Source organism: Triturus cristatus, chromosome 3_2 (genome assembly GCF_964204655.1).
Source record: "Triturus cristatus chromosome 3_2, aTriCri1.1, whole genome shotgun sequence".
Lineage (NCBI taxonomy): Eukaryota > Metazoa > Chordata > Amphibia > Caudata > Salamandridae > Triturus > Triturus cristatus.
Window position 1 is genome coordinate 917831327 of NC_140584.1, and position 23671 is coordinate 917854997.

At 40.9% G+C, this 23671-nt stretch overlaps 7 non-coding genes across 7 annotated transcripts; all 7 read left to right on the top strand.

Annotated features, from left to right (window-relative positions):
• The first annotated feature begins 1405 nt into the window (after positions 1-1405).
• On the top strand, positions 1406-1621 carry LOC146858540 (small nucleolar RNA U3). The gene has a single exon (XR_014980181.1). It is a non-coding gene; the product is annotated as a small nucleolar RNA U3 (small nucleolar RNA).
• Positions 1622-4782: 3161 nt separating this feature from the next.
• LOC146858541 (small nucleolar RNA U3) lies at positions 4783-4998 on the top strand. Its single transcript, XR_014980240.1, has one exon. It is a non-coding gene; the product is annotated as a small nucleolar RNA U3 (small nucleolar RNA).
• Positions 4999-8159: 3161 nt separating this feature from the next.
• LOC146858542 (small nucleolar RNA U3) lies at positions 8160-8375 on the top strand. The gene has a single exon (XR_014980204.1). It is a non-coding gene; the product is annotated as a small nucleolar RNA U3 (small nucleolar RNA).
• A 3161-nt stretch (positions 8376-11536) lies between these two features.
• LOC146858543 (small nucleolar RNA U3) lies at positions 11537-11752 on the top strand. The gene has a single exon (XR_014980182.1). It is a non-coding gene; the product is annotated as a small nucleolar RNA U3 (small nucleolar RNA).
• Positions 11753-14913: 3161 nt separating this feature from the next.
• Positions 14914-15129, top strand: LOC146858544 (small nucleolar RNA U3). The gene has a single exon (XR_014980209.1). It is a non-coding gene; the product is annotated as a small nucleolar RNA U3 (small nucleolar RNA).
• Positions 15130-18290: 3161 nt separating this feature from the next.
• On the top strand, positions 18291-18506 carry LOC146858545 (small nucleolar RNA U3). The gene has a single exon (XR_014980145.1). It is a non-coding gene; the product is annotated as a small nucleolar RNA U3 (small nucleolar RNA).
• A 3162-nt stretch (positions 18507-21668) lies between these two features.
• LOC146858546 (small nucleolar RNA U3) lies at positions 21669-21884 on the top strand. Its single transcript, XR_014980629.1, has one exon. It is a non-coding gene; the product is annotated as a small nucleolar RNA U3 (small nucleolar RNA).
• Positions 21885-23671: the final 1787 nt, after the last annotated feature.

Below are 23671 nucleotides of genomic sequence, written 5' to 3' on the forward strand. Positions count from 1 at the left end.
AAAACGTTTCTGGCAAGTATTCACTTCCCAGTGTAAAAAGTCTTCTGTACACAAAACATAAACTATATTTTGGATACTTCTGTAGTGCTGAGACACCTAAAGGTCTTTTAGCTTTGAAAAGCTGCATGAATTCAAGCTGGGTGGTAGTACAAGTTGTTCATGTGAACGCTTTCTTAGATAGCCAGGCATTCAGGGCTCTTCTGAAAGTGATAGGTTCCGTTATCTCCCGTATGTGCTGCAAGAGGTTTTTCACTAAGTCTGGACCCCCGTCGAAGTTCATCGTCTGCTTAGAGTCTTACATGTGAACTGGGGAACAGTTAGGGGCATATCATCAAGCTGGTGATAAAAAATGATCGCCTAATTAGCAAGGTCACGCTAACGCGTGAAACCTTGCATTAGCGTCGGGATTCCTAACGCCCAGCTTTGCATCTCTAATGAGATGCAAAGTGGGCGTACCTGACCTGACATGACAGGAGAAATGTCGCTAAGCGACATTTCTCCTATCATCAAGGCCCACGCTATGAAGCATAGCGGCAGGAAAAGTAGCGATAACCCCTGTTATTGCTACTTTCCTTACGCCTGCTTCAGGACTGACTTAGCCATGGTATCCTATGTAAGGTGGATATCATGGCTAAGTTTGTGAGTCCCTATCAGCAAGCTAACGCCACACTTCGTGACATTATCGCTGGGTTTCCAGCGATAATCTCACGTTAGGCAGTTAGCGTTAGGATTTTTATTGTTTTTGAGATAAGCGTTGCTAATAGCACGTTATCTCAGCGATAATAATCCACGCTAGCCGGCGATAATTATCCTAGCGCTAAGTGCGCTTAGCGATAATTATCGCCGGTTGTTGCTGATATGCCCCTTAGTTTGTTTGGGGAAACTAATCAAAGATGTTGCCGTACATTTGATCTGTGGTGCAACTGTTCAAAATTTAAAGGTAGCTTGAATGCTACAACGTTTGTTTCCACGCTTGCAACCTTAGCAGGTCCCTTCTCGCTAGTGATCAGTGTCACTCTTTTGGCTGTTTGACAGATGCTAATCTGGACCAACTATTTGGATTAAAAATCATCTGTATGATCTTGTGGAACCTGCAGTTTTTTGAAGAATTTTCCAACTCTCCCTGTGGTACAGCATTGGGTCAGGAACAGGCAGGCTGAATTTGATTGGTTGCTGATTTAAAATATGCAAATTTATAAAGCAGTGTCTCACCAGGATCTATTGAGTAGGCTTTAATGTAAATAAAGGCGTATGCGTGTGCATCTGTGGAATATTATCTTGTGGAGTAAAAAATATGTTTATATTTATATGTTTTTATTTCCGTTGATGATGCCGAACCTTGTCTTACTGTAAGTAGGAAGGGTTTCCACCCTTTCTGTCTGTGTGAGCTATAAAGAATTTTGTTAAGACTATACTTTCAGGGATCATTTCTATAGTTTTTAACTGAGGAAATGTGTTTGAAAGTGTCTGGTCTTCGCTAACCATGAGGAAGAATTGTAGTTTTCTCTTTTGGGCGTGAAGTGAGTGAACAGTGTTGCATTCATGTAGCTGCTGTTTGCTATTGATGATCGTTCCTGTTCCTTTCAGGAGGATTGGAGGAAGAGAACACAAACTGAGTGGTTAGCTTTTATTTTTGGGTGTTAGAAAGTCTATCAGTTTCTAATTTCTTTTTTAGTTTGTCATTTCTTTTTTGATTTCTTTGGTTTCTTGTAACTTAACTGTTGAGTATATGAATACTTATTAGAAGCTGTTGAGCTTTCTTGGACTTGTGGTTTTTGCAAGAGGTTCTCTTTGAAAGGCACCTCTCACCATCAGTTGATAATTTGGTATGTTATTTATAAAAAAAGCTTTGTTTTTCGAACATGGATAGTAAAGAGTACATTTTAAATGGACTGTGCGTATGAGCTATTTGTAGAGCCTAGACTTCTGCAAGGCAACTACTGCTACTCAAAAGATTTATCACTCTTTCGAATAGACTGTTTAAAGAAAGCTGCTAATGCTAGTTAGGCCGTTTAGAGTAAGAGGAAGCGTAACACCCTGGCTTCTTACAACTTACAAGGCTGCGGTGGATCTTAGACTGCTAAGGATGAAAAACTACTCCTTTGGTATTTGTTAAAGTTTTCACAGGAATTCGTGCGGTGCAAAGCAGAAGTAAGGGACTGCGTCTGTTTACTTTTCATTATAAAAGCTTGCGTGCTCAGCACAAAATCTTGCAGCTCCCAACAAGCCCCTGTGCAACCCTTAGTACATCAAGGGCTTGATGCATTCGAACTTTGGAATTTTGCAAGATCCATTGGGGGACAGAGGAGTTGCAACGATCGAATAATGGTCAGAACGAGCCACCTGCTCCAGCAAGTGCCATTTTTTTGGTTCTCCTGGTTCAAGTTAGAGTATTCTTACTTCATTGACGGGAATGTTGTGATATCAGTATAGACTTTCTGCCTCGGGTATCACATTGATTAAATGTTCTATCCCCTCGATATAGAAGCTCAGCTTTAACTTGAGTCTATAACTCAAACAGAGGGTATTTAATGACCATTGTAGCCCCCTGTAGCGTTGTCCTATGGTATTTTAGAACACTGGAAGATTGAGAGCCTCATGTAGAGAATCGGAATATCAGCTGGTTGTAAATAGTAAAATAAGCCCTGTGCCTTGAAAGTTCTATAGCTGTAATGGCTAGAACCCCAAATGCCACCATTTTGGATATCCACTATGCTGCGACACCTATGAAACAAGGTAGGTGGGCTGGCGCCAGGCCGTAAATTGTAGAAGTTTACAGTTTGGTGACAGGCCAGGTGAATACCCAGAGCCTTTGCCTCTTCTTGGCTTTGTAAGAGTCTGGGGCATCGCCCGACTGCTTTTCCAGCCATGGTCTGTTTTTACGTAAAAATTACAAAGTTGAGACCATATTGTGATAGTCTTTTAGCCTGCCCCAAGAGGCGATTTTCCTGGTCCCCTTTCTTGTGTTTGTCCAGTGCCTTCAACTTTAGTCTATCATGCTGAATTAAACTTTAGTTAGCTGCATAGATTGCAGCGTCAGGTTTTAATTATCTATCACTGATCTGCTGAGAGCTTAGCCAGGTGGCAGAAAAAATGCTCTTGTGATATCTTCCTGTAACCCTTGGACAGCTTGGCACAGAGTTATAAAACTCTTTGTCTTGATATGTTATGTAGAATCAAGATTGAAATAGTATTTGTAAGTGGCCCAAAGGTGTTGCAGATAAGTTCTGATCTAAAAAGGAAGGGCACAGGCAGAGTTTAATTTTTGAAACAACTGTCTACTGTTGATGGCCGTTCCTTTCTTCATTTGAGGATATGCTGTAAAACGGAATTATATACTGAAAAGTTCAATTCCTGTTCTAATCAATATTAGATACAAAACGTTTCTGGCAAGTATTCACTTCCCAGTGTAAAAAGTCTTCTGTACACAAAACATAAACTATATTTTGGATACTTCTGTAGTGCTGAGACACCTAAAGGTCTTTTAGCTTTGAAAAGCTGCATGAATTCAAGCTGGGTGGTAGTACAAGTTGTTCATGTGAACGCTTTCTTAGATAGCCAGGCATTCAGGGCTCTTCTGAAAGTGATAGGTTCCGTTATCTCCCGTATGTGCTGCAAGAGGTTTTTCACTAAGTCTGGACCCCCGTCGAAGTTCATCGTCTGCTTAGAGTCTTACATGTGAACTGGGGAACAGTTAGGGGCATATCATCAAGCTGGTGATAAAAAATGATCGCCTAATTAGCAAGGTCACGCTAACGCGTGAAACCTTGCATTAGCGTCGGGATTCCTAACGCCCAGCTTTGCATCTCTAATGAGATGCAAAGTGGGCGTACCTGACCTGACATGACAGGAGAAATGTCGCTAAGCGACATTTCTCCTATCATCAAGGCCCACGCTATGAAGCATAGCGGCAGGAAAAGTAGCGATAACCCCTGTTATTGCTACTTTCCTTACGCCTGCTTCAGGACTGACTTAGCCATGGTATCCTATGTAAGGTGGATATCATGGCTAAGTTTGTGAGTCCCTATCAGCAAGCTAACGCCACACTTCGTGACATTATCGCTGGGTTTCCAGCGATAATCTCACGTTAGGCAGTTAGCGTTAGGATTTGTATCGTTTTTGAGATAAGCGTTGCTAATAGCACGTTATCTCAGCGATAATAATCCACGCTAGCCGGCGATAATTATCCTAGCGCTAAGTGCGCTTAGCGATAATTATCGCCGGTTGTTGCTGATATGCCCCTTAGTTTGTTTGGGGAAACTAATCAAAGATGTTGCCGTACATTTGATCTGTGGTGCAACTGTTCAAAATTTAAAGGTAGCTTGAATGCTACAACGTTTGTTTCCACGCTTGCAACCTTAGCAGGTCCCTTCTCGCTAGTGACCAGTGTCACTCTTTTGGCTGTTTGACAGATGCTAATCTGGACCAACTATTCGGATTAAAAATCATCTGTATGATCTTGTGGAACCTGCAGTTTTTTGAAGAATTTTCCAACTCTCCCTGTGGTACAGCATTGGGTCAGGAACAGGCAGGCTGAATTTGATTGGTTGCTGATTTAAAATATGCAAATTTATAAAGCAGTGTCTCACCAGGATCTATTGAGTAGGCTTTAATGTAAATAAAGGCGTATGCGTGTGCATCTGTGGAATATTATCTTGTGGAGTAAAAAATATGTTTATATTTATATGTTTTTATTTCCGTTGATGATGCCGAACCTTGTCTTACTGTAAGTAGGAAGGGTTTCCACCCTTTCTGTCTGTGTGAGCTATAAAGAATTTTGTTAAGACTATACTTTCAGGGATTATTTCTATAGTTTTTAACTGAGGAAATGTGTTTGAAAGTGTCTGGTCTTCGCTAACCACGAGGAAGAATTGTAGTTTTCTCTTTTGGGCGTGAAGTGAGTGAACAGTGTTGCATTCATGTAGCTGCTGTTTGCTATTGATGGTCGTTCCTGTTCCTTTCAGGAGGATTGGAGAAAGAGAACACAAACTGAGTGGTTAGCTTTTATTTTTGGGTGTAAGAAAGTCTATCAGTTTCTAATTTCTTGTTTAGTTTGTCATTTCTTTTTTGATTTCTTTGGTTTCTTGTAACTTAACTGTTGAGTATATGAATACTTATTAGAAGCTGTTGAGCTTTCTTGGACTTGTGGTTTTTGCAAGAGGTTCTCTTTGAAAGGCACCTCTCACCATCAGTTGATAATTTGGTATGTTATTTATAAAATAAGCTTTGTTTTTTGAACATGGATAGTAAAGAGTACATTTTAAATGGACTGTGCGTATGAGCTATTTGTAGAGCCTAGACTTCTGCAAGGCAACTACTGCTACTCAAACGATTTATCACTCTTTCGAATAGACTGTTTAAAGAAACCTGCTAATGCTAGTTAGGCCGTTTAGAGTAAGAGGAAGCGTAACACCCTGGCTTCTTACAACTTACCAGTCTGCGGTGGATCTTAGACTGCTAAGGATGAAAAACGACTCCTTTGGTATTTGTTAAAGTTTTCACAGGAATTCGTGCGGTGCAAAGCAGAAGTAAGGGACTGCGTCTGTTTACTTTTCATTATAAAAGCTTGCGTGCTCAGCACAAAATCTTGCAGCTCCCAACAAGCCCCTGTGCAACCCTTAGTACATCAAGGGCTTGATGCATTCGAACTTTGGAATTTTGCAAGATCCATTGGGGGACAGAGGAGTTGCAACGATCGAATAATGGTCAGAACGAGCCACCTGTTCCAGCAAGTGCCATTTTTTTGGTTCTCCTGGTTCAAGTTAGAGTATTCTTACTTCATTGACGGGAATGTTGTGATATCAGTATAGACTTTCTGCCTCGGGTATCACATTGATTAAATGTTCTATCCCCTCGATATAGAAGCTCAGCTTTAACTTGAGTCTATAACTCAAACAGAGGGTATTTAATGACCATTGTAGCCCCCTGTAGCGTTGTCCTATGGTATTTTAGAACACTGGAAGATTGAGAGCCTCATGTAGAGAATCGGAATATCAGCTGGTTGTAAATAGTAAAATAAGCCCTGTGCCTTGAAAGTTCTATAGCTGTAATGGCTAGAACCCCAAATGCCACCATTTTGGATATCCACTATGCTGCGACACCTATGAAACGAGGTAGGTGGGCTGGCGCCAGGCCGTAAATTCTAGAAGTTTACAGTTTGGTGACAGGCCAGGTGAATACCCAGAGCCTTTGCCTCTTCTTGGCTTTGTAAGAGTCTGGGGCATCGCCCGACTGCTTTTCCAGCCATGGTCTGTTTTTACGTAAAAATTACAAAGTTGAGACCATATTGTGATAGCCTTTTAGCCTGCCCCAAGAGGCGATTTTCCTGGTCCCCTTTCTTGTGTTTGTCCAGTGCCTTCAACTTTAGTCTATCATGCTGAATTAAACTTTAGTTAGCTGCATAGATTGCAGCGTCAGGTTTTAATTATCTATCACTGATCTGCTGAGAGCTTAGCCAGGTGGCAGAAAAAATGCTCTTGTGATATCTTCCTGTAACCCTTGGACAGCTTGGAATAGAGTTATAAAACTCTTTGTCTTGATATGTTATGTAGAATCAAGATTGAAATAGTATTTGTAAGTGGCCCAAAGGTGTTGCAGATAAGTTCTGATCTAAAAAGGAAGGGCACAGGCAGAGTTTAATTTTTGAAACAACTGTCTACTGTTGATGGCTGTTCCTTTCTTCATTTGAGGATATGCTGTAAAACGGAATTATATACTGAAAAGTTCAATTCCTGTTCTAATCAATATTAGATACAAAACGTTTCTGGCAAGTATTCACTTCCCAGTGTAAAAAGTCTTCTGTACACAAAACATAAACTATATTTTGGATACTTCTGTAGTGTTGAGACACCTAAAGGTCTTTTAGCTTTGAAAAGCTGCATGAATTCAAGCTGGGTGGTAGTACAAGTTGTTCATGTGAACGCTTTCTTAGATAGCCAGGCATTCAGGGCTCTTCTGAAAGTGATAGGTTCCGTTATCTCCCGTATGTGCTTCAAGAGGTTTTTCACTAAGTCTGGACCCCCGTCGAAGTTCATCGTCTGCTTAGAGTCTTACATGTGAACTGGGGAACAGTTAGGGGCATATCATCAAGCTGGTGATAAAAAATGATCGCCTAATTAGCAAGGTCACGCTAACGCGTGAAACCTTGCATTAGCGTCGGGATTCCTAACGCCCAGCTTTGCATCTCTAATGAGATGCAAAGTGGGCGTACCTGACCTGACATGACAGGAGAAATGTCGCTAAGCGACATTTCTCCTATCATCAAGGCCCACGCTATGAAGCATAGCGGCAGGAAAAGTAGCGATAACCCCTGTTATTGCTACTTTCCTTACGCCTGCTTCAGGACTGACTTAGCCATGGTATCCTATGTAAGGTGGATATCATGGCTACGTTTGTGAGTCCCTATCAGCAAGCTAACGCCACACTTCGTGACATTATCGCTGGGTTTCCAGCGATAATCTCACGTTAGGCAGTTAGCGTTAGGATTTTTATCGTTTTTGAGATAAGCGTTGCTAATAGCACGTTATCTCAGCGATAATAATCCACGCTAGCCGGCGATAATTATCCTAGCGCTAAGTGCGCTTAGCGATAATTATCGCCGGTTGTTGCTGATATGCCCCTTAGTTTGTTTGGGGAAACTAATCAAAGATGTTGCCGTACATTTGATCTGTGGTGCAACTGTTCAAAATTTAAAGGTAGCTTGAATGCTACAACGTTTGTTTCCACGCTTGCAACCTTAGCAGGTCCCTTCTCGCTAGTGATCAGTGTCACTCTTTTGGCTGTTTGACAGATGCTAATCTGGACCAACTATTTGGATTAAAAATCATCTGTATGATCTTGTGGAACCTGCAGTTTTTTGAAGAATTTTCCAACTCTCCCTGTGGTACAGCATTGGGTCAGGAACAGGCAGGCTGAATTTGATTGGTTGCTGATTTAAAATATGCAAATTTATAAAGCAGTGTCTCACCAGGATCTATTGAGTAGGCTTTAATGTAAATAAAGGCGTATGCGTGTGCATCTGTGGAATATTATCTTGTGGAGTAAAAAATATGTTTATATTTATATGTTTTTATTTCCGTTGATGATGCCGAACCTTGTTTTACTGTAAGTAGGAAGGGTTTCCACCCTTTCTGTCTGTGTGAGCTATAAAGAATTTTGTTAAGTCTATACTTTCAGGGATCATTTCTATAGTTTTTAACTGAGGAAATGTGTTTGAAAGTGTCTGGTCTTTGCTAACCATGAGGAAGAATTGTAGTTTTCTCTTTTGGGCGTGAAGTGAGTGAACAGTGTTGCATTCATGTAGCTGCTGTTTGCTATTGATGATCGTTCCTGTTCCTTTCAGGAGGATTGGAGGAAGAGAACACAAACTGAGTGGTTAGCTTTTATTTTTGGGTGTAAGAAAGTCTATCAGTTTCTAATTTCTTGTTTAGTTTGTCATTTCTTTTTTGATTTCTTTGGTTTCTTGTAACTTAACTGTTGAGTATATGAATACTTATTAGAAGCTGTTGAGCTTTCTTGGACTTGTGGTTTTTGCAAGAGGTTCTCTTTGAAAGGCACCTCTCACCATCAGTTGATAATTTGGTATGTTATTTATAAAAAAAGCTTTGTTTTTCGAACATGGATAGTAAAGAGTACATTTTAAATGGACTGTGCGTATGAGCTATTTGTAGAGCCTAGACTTCTGCAAGGCAACTACTGCTACTCAAACGATTTATCACTCTTTCGAATAGACTGTTTAAAGAAACCTGCTAATGCTAGTTAGGCCATTTAGAGTAAGAGGAAGCGTTACACCCTGGCTTCTTACAACTTACAAGGCTGCGGTGGATCTTAGACTGCTAAGGATGAAAAACTACTCCTTTGGTATTTGTTAAAGTTTTCACAGGAATTCGTGCGGTGCAAAGCAGAAGTAAGGGACTGCGTATGTTTACTTTTCATTATAAAAGCTTGCGTGCTCAGCACAAAATCTTGCAGCTCCCAACAAGCCCCTGTGCAACCCTTAGTACATCAAGGGCTTGATGCATTCGAACTTTGGAATTTTGCAAGATCCATTGGGGGACAGAGGAGTTGCAACGATCGAATAATGGTCAGAACGAGCCACCTGCTCCAGCAAGTGCCATTTTTTTGGTTCTCCTGGTTCAAGTTAGAGTATTCTTACTTCATTGACGGGAATGTTGTGATATCAGTATAGACTTTCTGCCTCGGGTATCACATTGATTAAATGTTCTATCCCCTCGATATAGAAGCTCAGCTTTAACTTGAGTCTATAACTCAAACAGAGGGTATTTAATGACCATTGTAGCCCCCTGTAGCGTTGTCCTATGGTATTTTAGAACACTGGAAGATTGAGAGCCTCATGTAGAGAATCGGAATATCAGCTGGTTGTAAATAGTAAAATAAGCCCTGTGCCTTGAAAGTTCTATAGCTGTAATGGCTAGAACCCCAAATGCCACCATTTTGGATATCCACTATGCTGCGACACCTATGAAACGAGGTAGGTGGGCTGGCGCCAGGCCGTAAATTGTAGAAGTTTACAGTTTGGTGACAGGCCAGGTGAATACCCAGAGCCTTTGCCTCTTCTTGGCTTTGTAAGAGTCTGGGGCATCGCCCGACTGCTTTTCCAGCCATGGTCTGTTTTTACGTAAAAATTACAAAGTTGAGACCATATTGTGATAGCCTTTTAGCCTGCCCCAAGAGGCGATTTTCCTGGTCCCCTTTCTTGTGTTTGTCCAGTGCCTTCAACTTTAGTCTATCATGCTGAATTAAACTTTAGTTAGCTGCATAGATTGCTGCTTCAGGTTTTAATTATCTATCACTGATCTGCTGAGAGCTTAGCCAGGTGGCAGAAAAAATGCTCTTGTGATATCTTCCTGTAACCCTTGAACAGCTTGGCATAGAGTTACAAAACTCTTTGTCTTGATATGTTATGTAGAATCAAGATTGAAATAGTATTTGTAAGTGGCCCAAAGGTGTTGCAGATAAGTTCTGATCTAAAAAGGAAGGGCACAGGCAGAGTTTAATTTTTGAAACAACTGTCTACTGTTGATGGCCGTTCCTTTCTTCATTTGAGGATATGCTGTAAAACGGAATTATATACTGAAAAGTTCAATTCCTGTTCTAATAAATATTAGATACAAAACGTTTCTGGCAAGTATTCACTTCCCAGTGTAAAAAGTCTTCTGTACACAAAACATAAACTATATTTTGGATACTTCTGTAGTGCTGAGACACCTAAAGGTCTTTTAGCTTTGAAAAGCTGCATGAATTCAAGCTGGGTGGTAGTACAAGTTGTTCATGTGAACGCTTTCTTAGATAGCCAGGCATTCAGGGCTCTTCTGAAAGTGATAGGTTCCGTTATCTCCCGTATGTGCTGCAAGAGGTTTTTCACTAAGTCTGGACCCCCGTCGAAGTTCATCGTCTGCTTAGAGTCTTACATGTGAACTGGGGAACAGTTAGGGGCATATCATCAAGCTGGTGATAAAAAATGATCGCCTAATTAGCAAGGTCACGCTAACGCGTGAAACCTTGCATTAGCGTCGGGATTCCTAACGCCCAGCTTTGCATCTCTAATGAGATGCAAAGTGGGCGTACCTGACCTGACATGACAGGAGAAATGTCGCTAAGCGACATTTCTCCTATCATCAAGGCCCACGCTATGAAGCATAGCGGCAGGAAAAGTAGCGATAACCCCTGTTATTGCTACTTTCCTTACGCCTGCTTCAGGACTGACTTAGCCATGGTATCCTATGTAAGGTGGATATCATGGCTAAGTTTGTGAGTCCCTATCAGCAAGCTAACGCCACACTTCGTGACATTATCGCTGGGTTTCCAGCGATAATCTCACGTTAGGCAGTTAGCGTTAGGATTTTTATTGTTTTTGAGATAAGCGTTGCTAATAGCACGTTATCTCAGCGATAATAATCCACGCTAGCCGGCGATAATTATCCTAGCGCTAAGTGCGCTTAGCGATAATTATCGCCGGTTGTTGCTGATATGCCCCTTAGTTTGTTTGGGGAAACTAATCAAAGATGTTGCCGTACATTTGATCTGTGGTGCAACTGTTCAAAATTTAAAGGTAGCTTGAATGCTACAACGTTTGTTTCCACGCTTGCAACCTTAGCAGGTCCCTTCTCGCTAGTGATCAGTGTCACTCTTTTGGCTGTTTGACAGATGCTAATCTGGACCAACTATTTGGATTAAAAATCATCTGTATGATCTTGTGGAACCTGCAGTTTTTTGAAGAATTTTCCAACTCTCCCTGTGGTACAGCATTGGGTCAGGAACAGGCAGGCTGAATTTGATTGGTTGCTGATTTAAAATATGCAAATTTATAAAGCAGTGTCTCACCAGGATCTATTGAGTAGGCTTTAATGTAAATAAAGGCGTATGCGTGTGCATCTGTGGAATATTATCTTGTGGAGTAAAAAATATGTTTATATTTATATGTTTTTATTTCCGTTGATGATGCCGAACCTTGTCTTACTGTAAGTAGGAAGGGTTTCCACCCTTTCTGTCTGTGTGAGCTATAAAGAATTTTGTTAAGACTATACTTTCAGGGATCATTTCTATAGTTTTTAACTGAGGAAATGTGTTTGAAAGTGTCTGGTCTTCGCTAACCATGAGGAAGAATTGTAGTTTTCTCTTTTGGGCGTGAAGTGAGTGAACAGTGTTGCATTCATGTAGCTGCTGTTTGCTATTGATGATCGTTCCTGTTCCTTTCAGGAGGATTGGAGGAAGAGAACACAAACTGAGTGGTTAGCTTTTATTTTTGGGTGTAAGAAAGTCTATCAGTTTCTAATTTCTTTTTTAGTTTGTCATTTCTTTTTTGATTTCTTTGGTTTCTTGTAACTTAACTGTTGAGTATATGAATACTTATTAGAAGCTGTTGAGCTTTCTTGGACTTGTGGTTTTTGCAAGAGGTTCTCTTTGAAAGGCACCTCTCACCATCAGTTGATAATTTGGTATGTTATTTATAAAAAAAGCTTTGTTTTTCGAACATGGATAGTAAAGAGTACATTTTAAATGGACTGTGCGTATGAGCTATTTGTAGAGCCTAGACTTCTGCAAGGCAACTACTGCTACTCAAAAGATTTATCACTCTTTCGAATAGACTGTTTAAAGAAAGCTGCTAATGCTAGTTAGGCCGTTTAGAGTAAGAGGAAGCGTAACACCCTGGCTTCTTACAACTTACAAGGCTGCGGTGGATCTTAGACTGCTAAGGATGAAAAACTACTCCTTTGGTATTTGTTAAAGTTTTCACAGGAATTCGTGCGGTGCAAAGCAGAAGTAAGGGACTGCGTCTGTTTACTTTTCATTATAAAAGCTTGCGTGCTCAGCACAAAATCTTGCAGCTCCCAACAAGCCCCTGTGCAACCCTTAGTACATCAAGGGCTTGATGCATTCGAACTTTGGAATTTTGCAAGATCCATTGGGGGACAGAGGAGTTGCAACGATCGAATAATGGTCAGAACGAGCCACCTGCTCCAGCAAGTGCCATTTTTTTGGTTCTCCTGGTTCAAGTTAGAGTATTCTTACTTCATTGACGGGAATGTTGTGATATCAGTATAGACTTTCTGCCTCGGGTATCACATTGATTAAATGTTCTATCCCCTCGATATAGAAGCTCAGCTTTAACTTGAGTCTATAACTCAAACAGAGGGTATTTAATGACCATTGTAGCCCCCTGTAGCGTTGTCCTATGGTATTTTAGAACACTGGAAGATTGAGAGCCTCATGTAGAGAATCGGAATATCAGCTGGTTGTAAATAGTAAAATAAGCCCTGTGCCTTGAAAGTTCTATAGCTGTAATGGCTAGAACCCCAAATGCCACCATTTTGGATATCCACTATGCTGCGACACCTATGAAACAAGGTAGGTGGGCTGGCGCCAGGCCGTAAATTGTAGAAGTTTACAGTTTGGTGACAGGCCAGGTGAATACCCAGAGCCTTTGCCTCTTCTTGGCTTTGTAAGAGTCTGGGGCATCGCCCGACTGCTTTTCCAGCCATGGTCTGTTTTTACGTAAAAATTACAAAGTTGAGACCATATTGTGATAGTCTTTTAGCCTGCCCCAAGAGGCGATTTTCCTGGTCCCCTTTCTTGTGTTTGTCCAGTGCCTTCAACTTTAGTCTATCATGCTGAATTAAACTTTAGTTAGCTGCATAGATTGCAGCGTCAGGTTTTAATTATCTATCACTGATCTGCTGAGAGCTTAGCCAGGTGGCAGAAAAAATGCTCTTGTGATATCTTCCTGTAACCCTTGGACAGCTTGGCACAGAGTTATAAAACTCTTTGTCTTGATATGTTATGTAGAATCAAGATTGAAATAGTATTTGTAAGTGGCCCAAAGGTGTTGCAGATAAGTTCTGATCTAAAAAGGAAGGGCACAGGCAGAGTTTAATTTTTGAAACAACTGTCTACTGTTGATGGCCGTTCCTTTCTTCATTTGAGGATATGCTGTAAAACGGAATTATATACTGAAAAGTTCAATTCCTGTTCTAATCAATATTAGATACAAAACGTTTCTGGCAAGTATTCACTTCCCAGTGTAAAAAGTCTTCTGTACACAAAACATAAACTATATTTTGGATACTTCTGTAGTGCTGAGACACCTAAAGGTCTTTTAGCTTTGAAAAGCTGCATGAATTCAAGCTGGGTGGTAGTACAAGTTGTTCATGTGAACGCTTTCTTAGATAGCCAGGCATTCAGGGCTCTTCTGAAAGTGATAGGTTCCGTTATCTCCCGTATGTGCTGCAAGAGGTTTTTCACTAAGTCTGGACCCCCGTCGAAGTTCATCGTCTGCTTAGAGTCTTACATGTGAACTGGGGAACAGTTAGGGGCATATCATCAAGCTGGTGATAAAAAATGATCGCCTAATTAGCAAGGTCACGCTAACGCGTGAAACCTTGCATTAGCGTCGGGATTCCTAACGCCCAGCTTTGCATCTCTAATGAGATGCAAAGTGGGCGTACCTGACCTGACATGACAGGAGAAATGTCGCTAAGCGACATTTCTCCTATCATCAAGGCCCACGCTATGAAGCATAGCGGCAGGAAAAGTAGCGATAACCCCTGTTATTGCTACTTTCCTTACGCCTGCTTCAGGACTGACTTAGCCATGGTATCCTATGTAAGGTGGATATCATGGCTAAGTTTGTGAGTCCCTATCAGCAAGCTAACGCCACACTTCGTGACATTATCGCTGGGTTTCCAGCGATAATCTCACGTTAGGCAGTTAGCGTTAGGATTTGTATCGTTTTTGAGATAAGCGTTGCTAATAGCACGTTATCTCAGCGATAATAATCCACGCTAGCCGGCGATAATTATCCTAGCGCTAAGTGCGCTTAGCGATAATTATCGCCGGTTGTTGCTGATATGCCCCTTAGTTTGTTTGGGGAAACTAATCAAAGATGTTGCCGTACATTTGATCTGTGGTGCAACTGTTCAAAATTTAAAGGTAGCTTGAATGCTACAACGTTTGTTTCCACGCTTGCAACCTTAGCAGGTCCCTTCTCGCTAGTGACCAGTGTCACTCTTTTGGCTGTTTGACAGATGCTAATCTGGACCAACTATTCGGATTAAAAATCATCTGTATGATCTTGTGGAACCTGCAGTTTTTTGAAGAATTTTCCAACTCTCCCTGTGGTACAGCATTGGGTCAGGAACAGGCAGGCTGAATTTGATTGGTTGCTGATTTAAAATATGCAAATTTATAAAGCAGTGTCTCACCAGGATCTATTGAGTAGGCTTTAATGTAAATAAAGGCGTATGCGTGTGCATCTGTGGAATATTATCTTGTGGAGTAAAAAATATGTTTATATTTATATGTTTTTATTTCCGTTGATGATGCCGAACCTTGTCTTACTGTAAGTAGGAAGGGTTTCCACCCTTTCTGTCTGTGTGAGCTATAAAGAATTTTGTTAAGACTATACTTTCAGGGATTATTTCTATAGTTTTTAACTGAGGAAATGTGTTTGAAAGTGTCTGGTCTTCGCTAACCACGAGGAAGAATTGTAGTTTTCTCTTTTGGACGTGAAGTGAGTGAACAGTGTTGCGTTCATGTAGCTGCTGTTTGCTATTGATGATCGTTCCTGTTCCTTTCAGGAGGATTGGAGAAAGAGAACACAAACTGAGTGGTTAGCTTTTATTTTTGGGTGTAAGAAAGTCTATCAGTTTCTAATTTCTTGTTTAGTTTGTCATTTCTTTTTTGATTTCTTTGGTTTCTTGTAACTTAACTGTTGAGTATATGAATACTTATTAGAAGCTGTTGAGCTTTCTTGGACTTGTGGTTTTTGCAAGAGGTTCTCTTTGAAAGGCACCTCTCACCATCAGTTGATAATTTGGTATGTTATTTATAAAAAAAGCTTTGTTTATCGAACATGGATAGTAAAGAGTACATTTTAAATGGACTGTGCGTATGAGCTATTTGTAGAGCCTAGACTTCTGCAAGGCAACTACTGCTACTCAAACGATTTATCACTCTTTCGAATAGACTGTTTAAAGAAACCTGCTAATGCTAGTTAGGCCGTTTAGAGTAAGAGGAAGCGTAACACCCTGGCTTCTTACAACTTACCAGTCTGCGGTGGATCTTAGACTGCTAAGGATGAAAAACGACTCCTTTGGTATTTGTTAAAGTTTTCACAGGAATTCGTGCGGTGCAAAGCAGAAGTAAGGGACTGCGTCTGTTTACTTTTCATTATAAAAGCTTGCGTGCTCAGCACAAAATCTTGCAGCTCCCAACAAGCCCCTGTGCAACCCTTAGTACATCAAGGGCTTGATGCATTCGAACTTTGGAATTTTGCAAGATCCATTGGGGGACAGAGGAGTTGCAACGATCGAATAATGGTCAGAACGAGCCACCTGTTCCAGCAAGTGCCATTTTTTTGGTTCTCCTGGTTCAAGTTAGAGTATTCTTACTTCATTGACGGGAATGTTGTGATATCAGTATAGACTTTCTGCCTCGGGTATCACATTGATTAAATGTTCTATCCCCTCGATATAGAAGCTCAGCTTTAACTTGAGTCTATAACTCAAACAGAGGGTATTTAATGACCATTGTAGCCCCCTGTAGCGTTGTCCTATGGTATTTTAGAACACTGGAAGATTGAGAGCCTCATGTAGAGAATCGGAATATCAGCTGGTTGTAAATAGTAAAATAAGCCCTGTGCCTTGAAAGTTCTATAGCTGTAATGGCTAGAACCCCAAATGCCACCATTTTGGATATCCACTATGCTGCGACACCTATGAAACGAGGTAGGTGGGCTGGCGCCAGGCCGTAAATTCTAGAAGTTTACAGTTTGGTGACAGGCCAGGTGAATACCCAGAGCCTTTGCCTCTTCTTGGCTTTGTAAGAGTCTGGGGCATCGCCCGACTGCTTTTCCAGCCATGGTCTGTTTTTACGTAAAAATTACAAAGTTGAGACCATATTGTGATAGCCTTTTAGCCTGCCCCAAGAGGCGATTTTCCTGGTCCCCTTTCTTGTGTTTGTCCAGTGCCTTCAACTTTAGTCTATCATGCTGAATTAAACTTTAGTTAGCTGCATAGATTGCAGCGTCAGGTTTTAATTATCTATCACTGATCTGCTGAGAGCTTAGCCAGGTGGCAGAAAAAATGCTCTTGTGATATCTTCCTGTAACCCTTGGACAGCTTGGAATAGAGTTATAAAACTCTTTGTCTTGATATGTTATGTAGAATCAAGATTGAAATAGTATTTGTAAGTGGCCCAAAGGTGTTGCAGATAAGTTCTGATCTAAAAAGGAAGGGCACAGGCAGAGTTTAATTTTTGAAACAACTGTCTACTGTTGATGGCCGTTCCTTTCTTCATTTGAGGATATGCTGTAAAACGGAATTATATACTGAAAAGTTCAATTCCTGTTCTAATCAATATTAGATACAAAACGTTTCTGGCAAGTATTCACTTCCCAGTGTAAAAAGTCTTCTGTACACAAAACATAAACTATATTTTGGATACTTCTGTAGTGTTGAGACACCTAAAGGTCTTTTAGCTTTGAAAAGCTGCATGAATTCAAGCTGGGTGGTAGTTCAAGTTGTTCATGTGAACGCTTTCTTAGATAGCCAGGCATTCAGGGCTCTTCTGAAAGTGATAGGTTCCGTTATCTCCCGTATGTGCTGCAAGAGGTTTTTCACTAAGTCTGGACCCCCGTCGAAGTTCATCGTCTGCTTAGAGTCTTACATGTGAACTGGGGAACAGTTAGGGGCATATCATCAAGCTGGTGATAAAAAATGATCGCCTAATTAGCAAGGTCACGCTAACGCGTGAAACCTTGCATTAGCGTCGGGATTCCTAACGCCCAGCTTTGCATCTCTAATGAGATGCAAAGTGGGCGTACCTGACCTGACATGACAGGAGAAATGTCGCTAAGCGACATTTCTCCTATCATCAAGGCCCACGCTATGAAGCATAGCGGCAGGAAAAGTAGCGATAACCCCTGTTATTGCTACTTTCCTTACGCCTGCTTCAGGACTGACTTAGCCATGGTATCCTATGTAAGGTGGATATCATGGCTAAGTTTGTGAGTCCCTATCAGCAAGCTAACGCCACACTTCGTGACATTATCGCTGGGTTTCCAGCGATAATCTCACGTTAGGCAGTTAGCGTTAGGATTTTTATCGTTTTTGAGATAAGCGTTGCTAATAGCACGTTATCTCAGCGATAATAATCCACGCTAGCCGGCGATAATTATCCTAGCGCTAAGTGCGCTTAGCGATAATTATCGCCGGTTGTTGCTGATATGCCCCTTAGTTTGTTTGGGGAAACTAATCAAAGATGTTGCCGTACATTTGATCTGTGGTGCAACTGTTCAAAATTTAAAGGTAGCTTGAATGCTACAACGTTTGTTTCCACGCTTGCAACCTTAGCAGGTCCCTTCTCGCTAGTGATCAGTGTCACTCTTTTGGCTGTTTGACAGATGCTAATCTGGACCAACTATTTGGATTAAAAATCATCTGTATGATCTTGTGGAACCTGCAGTTTTTTGAAGAATTTTCCAACTCTCCCTGTGGTACAGCATTGGGTCAGGAACAGGCAGGCTGAATTTGATTGGTTGCTGATTTAAAATATGCAAATTTATAAAGCAGTGTCTCACCAGGATCTATTGAGTAGGCTTTAATGTAAATAAAGGCGTATGCGTGTGCATCTGTGGAATATTATCTTGTGGAGTAAAAAATATGTTTATATTTATATGTTTTTATTTCCGTTGATGATGCCGAACCTTGTCTTACTGTAAGTAGGAAGGGTTTCCACCCTTTCTGTCTGTGTGAGCTATAAAGAATTTTGTTAAGACTATACTTTCAGGGATCATTTCTATAGTTTTTAACTGAGGAAATGTGTTTGAAAGTGTCTGGTCTTCGCTAACCACGAGGAAGAATTGTAGTTTTCTCTTTTGGGCGTGAAGTGAGTGAACAGTGTTGCATTCATGTAGCTGCTGTTTGCTATTGATGATCGTTTCTGTTCCTTTCAGGAGGATTGGAGGAAGAGAACACAAACTGAGTGGTTAGCTTTTATTTTTGGGTGTAAGAAAGTCTATCAGTTTCTAATTTCTTGTTTAGTTTGTCATTTCTTTTTTGATTTCTTTGGTTTCTTGTAACTTAACTGTTGAGTATATGAATACTTATTAGAAGCTGTTGAGCTTTCTTGGACTTGTGGTTTTTGCAAGAGGTTCTCTTTGAAAGGCACCTCTCACCATCAGTTGATAATTTGGTATGTTATTTATAAAAAAAGCTTTGTTTTTCGAACATGGATAGTAAAGAGTACATTTTAAATGGACTGTGCGTATGAGCTATTTGTAGAGCCTAGACTTCTGCAAGGCAACTACTGCTACTCAAACGATTTATCACTCTTTCGAATAGACTGTTTAAAGAAACCTGCTAATGCTAGTTAGGCCATTTAGAGTAAGAGGAAGCTTTACACCCTGGCTTCTTACAACTTACAAGTCTGCGGTGGATCTTAGACTGCTAAGGATGAAAAACTACTCCTTTGGTATTTGTTAAAGTTTTCACAGGAATTCGTGCGGTGCAAAGCAGAAGTAAGGGACTGCGTATGTTTACTTTTCATTATAAAAGCTTGCGTGCTCAGCACAAAATCTTGCAGCTCCCAACAAGCCCCTGTGCAACCCTTAGTACATCAAGGGCTTGATGCATTCGAACTTTGGAATTTTGCAAGATCCATTGGGGGACAGAGGAGTTGCAACGATCGAATAATGGTCAGAACGAGCCACCTGCTCCAGCAAGTGCCATTTTTTTGGTTCTCCTGGTTCAAGTTAGAGTATTCTTACTTCATTGACGGGAATTTTGTGATATCAGTATAGACTTTCTGCCTCGGGTATCACATTGATTAAATGTTCTATCCCCTCGATATAGAAGCTCAGCTTTAACTTGAGTCTATAACTCAAACAGAGGGTATTTAATGACCATTGTAGCCCCCTGTAGCGTTGTCCTATGGTATTTTAGAACACTGGAAGATTGAGAGCCTCATGTAGAGAATCGGAATATCAGCTGGTTGTAAATAGTAAAATAAGCCCTGTGCCTTGAAAGTTCTATAGCTGTAATGGCTAGAACCCCAAATGCCACCATTTTGGATATCCACTATGCTGCGAATACCTATGAAACGAGGTAGGTGGGCTGGCGCCAGGCCGTAAATTGTAGAAGTTTACAGTTTGGTGACAGGCCAGGTGAATACCCAGAGCCTTTGCCTCTTCTTGGCTTTGTAAGAGTCTGGGGCATCGCCCGACTGCTTTTCCAGCCATGGTCTGTTTTTACGTAAAAATTACAAAGTTGAGACCATATTGTGATAGCCTTTTAGCCTGCCCCAAGAGGCGATTTTCCTGGTCCCCTTTCTTGTGTTTGTCCAGTGCCTTCAACTTTAGTCTATCATGCTGAATTAAACTATAGTTAGCTGCATAGATTGCAGCGTCAGGTTTTAATTATCTATCACTGATCTGCTGAGAGCTTAGCCAGGTGGCAGAAAAAATGCTCTTGTGATATCTTCCTGTAACCCTTGGACAGCTTGGCATAGAGTTACAAAACTCTTTGTCTTGATATGTTATGTAGAATCAAGATTGAAATAGTATTTGTAAGTGGCCCAAAGGTGTTGCAGATAAGTTCTGATCTAAAAAGGAAGGGCACAGGCAGAGTTTAATTTTTGAAACAACTGTCTACTGTTGATGGCCGTTCCTTTCTTCATTTGAGGATATGCTGTAAAACGGAATTATATACTGAAAAGTTCAATTCCTGTTCTAATCAATATTAGATACAAAACGTTTCTGGCAAGTATTCACTTCCCAGTGTAAAAAGTCTTCTGTACACAAAACATAAACTATATTTTGGATACTTCTGTAGTGCTGAGACACCTAAAGGTCTTTTAGCTTTGAAAAGCTGCATGAATTCAAGCTGGGTGGTAGTACAAGTTGTTCATGTGAACGCTTTCTTAGATAGCCAGGCATTCAGGGCTCTTCTGAAAGTGATAGGTTCCGTTATCTCCCGTATGTGCTGCAAGAGGTTTTTCACTAAGTCTGGACCCCCGTCGAAGTTCATCGTCTGCTTAGAGTCTTACATGTGAACTGGGGAACAGTTAGGGGCATATCATCAAGCTGGTGATAAAAAATGATCGCCTAATTAGCAAGGTCACGCTAACGCGTGAAACCTTGCATTAGCGTCGGGATTCCTAACGCCCAGCTTTGCATCTCTAATGAGATGCAAAGTGGGCGTACCTGACCTGACATGACAGGAGAAATGTCGCTAAGCGACATTTCTCCTATCATCAAGGCCCACGCTATGAAGCATAGCGGCAGGAAAAGTAGCGATAACCCCTGTTATTGCTACTTTCCTTACGCCTGCTTCAGGACTGACTTAGCCATGGTATCCTATGTAAGGTGGATATCATGGCTAAGTTTGTGAGTCCCTATCAGCAAGCTAACGCCACACTTCGTGACATTATCGCTGGGTTTCCAGCGATTATCTCACGTTAGGCAGTTAGCGTTAGGATTTTTATCGTTTTTGAGATAAGCGTTGCTAATAGCACGTTATCTCAGCGATAATAATCCACGCTAGCCGGCGATAATTATCCTAGCGCTAAGTGCGCTTAGCGATAATTATCGCCGGTTGTTGCTGATATGCCCCTTAGTTTGTTTGGGGAAACTAATCAAAGATGTTGCGGTACATTTGATCTGTGGTGCAACTGTTCAAAATTTAAAGGTAGCTTGAATGCTACAACGTTTGTTTCCACGCTTGCAACCTTAGCAGGTCCCTTCTCGCTAGTGATCAGTGTCAGTCTTTTGGCTGTTTGACAGATGCTAATCTGGACCAACTATTCGGATTAAAAATCATCTGTATGATCTTGTGGAACCTGCAGTTTTTTGAAGAATTTTCCAACTCTCCCTGTGGTACAGCATTGGGTCAGGAACAGGCAGGCTGAATTTGATTGGTTGCTGATTTAAAATATGCAAATTTATAAAGCAGTGTCTCACCAGGATCTATTGAGTAGGCTTTAATGTAAATAAAGGCGTATGCGTGTGCATCTGTGGAATATTATCTTGTGGAGTAAAAAATATGTTTATATTTATATGTTTTTATTTCCGTTGATGATGCCGAACCTTGTCTTACTGTAAGTAGGAAGGGTTTCCACCCTTTCTGTCTGTGTGAGCTATAAAGAATTTTGTTAAGACTATACTTTCAGGGATCATTTCTATAGTTTTTAACTGAGTAAATGTGTTTGAAAGTGTCTGGTTTTTGCTAACCACGAGGAAGAATTGTAGTTTTCTCTTTTGGGCGTGAAGTGAGTGAACAGTGTTGCATTCATGTAGCTGCTGTTTGCTATTGATGATCGTTCCTGTTCCTTTCAGGAGGATTGGAGAAAGAGAAAACAAACTGAGTGGTTAGCTTTTATTTTTGGGTGTAAGAAAGTCTATCAGTTTCTAATTTCTTGTTTAGTTTGTCATTTCTTTTTTGATTTCTTTGGTTTCTTGTAACTTAACTGTTGAGTATATGAATACTTATTAGAAGCTGTTGAGCTTTCTTGGACTTGTGGTTTTTGCAAGAGGTTCTCTTTGAAAGGCACCTCTCACCATCAGTTGATAATTTGGTATGTTATTTATAAAAAAAGCTTTGTTTTTCGAACATGGATAGTAAAGAGTACATTTTAAATGGACTGTGCGTATGAGCTATTTGTAGAGCCTAGACTTCTGCAAGGCAACTACTGCTACTCAAAAGATTTATCACTCTTTCGAATAGACTGTTTAAAGAAACCTGCTAATGCTAGTTAGGCCGTTTAGAGTAAGAGGAAGCGTAACACCCTGGCTTCTTACAACTTACAAGGCTGCGGTGGATCTTAGACTGCTAAGGATGAAAAACTACTCCTTTGGTATTTGTTAAAGTTTTCACAGGAATTCGTGCGGTGCAAAGCAGAAGTAAGGGACTGCGTCTGTTTACTTTTCATTATAAAAGCTTGCGTGCTCAGCACAAAATCTTGCAGCTCCCAACAAGCCCCTGTGCAACCCTTAGTACATCAAGGGCTTGATGCATTCGAACTTTGGAATTTTGCAAGATCCATTGGGGGACAGAGGAGTTGCAACGATCGAATAATGGTCAGAACGAGCCACCTGCTCCAGCAAGTGCCATTTTTTTGGTTCTCCTGGTTCAAGTTAGAGTATTCTTACTTCATTGACGGGAATGTTGTGATATCAGTATAGACTTTCTGCCTCGGGTATCACATTGATTAAATGTTCTATCCCCTCGATATAGAAGCTCAGCTTTAACTTGAGTCTATAACTCAAACAGAGGGTATTTAATGACCATTGTAGCCCCCTGTAGCGTTGTCCTATGGTATTTTAGAACACTGGAAGATTGAGAGCCTCATGTAGAGAATCGGAATATCAGCTGGTTGTAAATAGTAAAATAAGCCCTGTGCCTTGAAAGTTCTATAGCTGTAATGGCTAGAACCCCAAATGCCACCATTTTGGATATCCACTATGCTGCGACACCTATGAAACGAGGTAGGTGGGCTGGCGCCAGGCCGTAAATTCTAGAAGTTTACAGTTTGGTGACAGGCCAGGTGAATACCCAGAGCCTTTGCCTCTTCTTGGCTTTGTAAGAGTCTGGGGCATCGCCCGACTGCTTTTCCAGCCATGGTCTGTTTTTACGTAAAAATTACAAAGTTGAGACCATATTGTGATAGCCTTTTAGCCTGCCCCAAGAGGCGATTTTCCTGGTCCCCTTTCTTGTGTTTGTCCAGTGCCTTCAACTTTAGTCTATCATGCTGAATTAAACTTTAGTTAGCTGCATAGATTGCAGCGTCAGGTTTTAATTATCTATCACTGATCTGCTGAGAGCTTAGCCAGGTGGCAGAAAAAATGCTCTTGTGATATCTTCCTGTAACCCTTGGACAGCTTGGCATAGAGTTACAAAACTCTTTGTCTTGATATGTTATGTAGAATCAAGATTGAAATAGTATTTGTAAGTGGCCCAAAGGTGTTGCAGATAAGTTCTGATCTAAAAAGGAAGGGCACAGGCAGAGTTTAATTTTTGAAACAACTGTCTACTGTTGATGGCCGTTCCTTTCTTCATTTGAGGATATGCTGTAAAACGGAATTATATACTGAAAAGTTCAATTCCTGTTCTAATCAATATTAGATACAAAACGTTTCTGGCAAGTATTCACTTCCCAG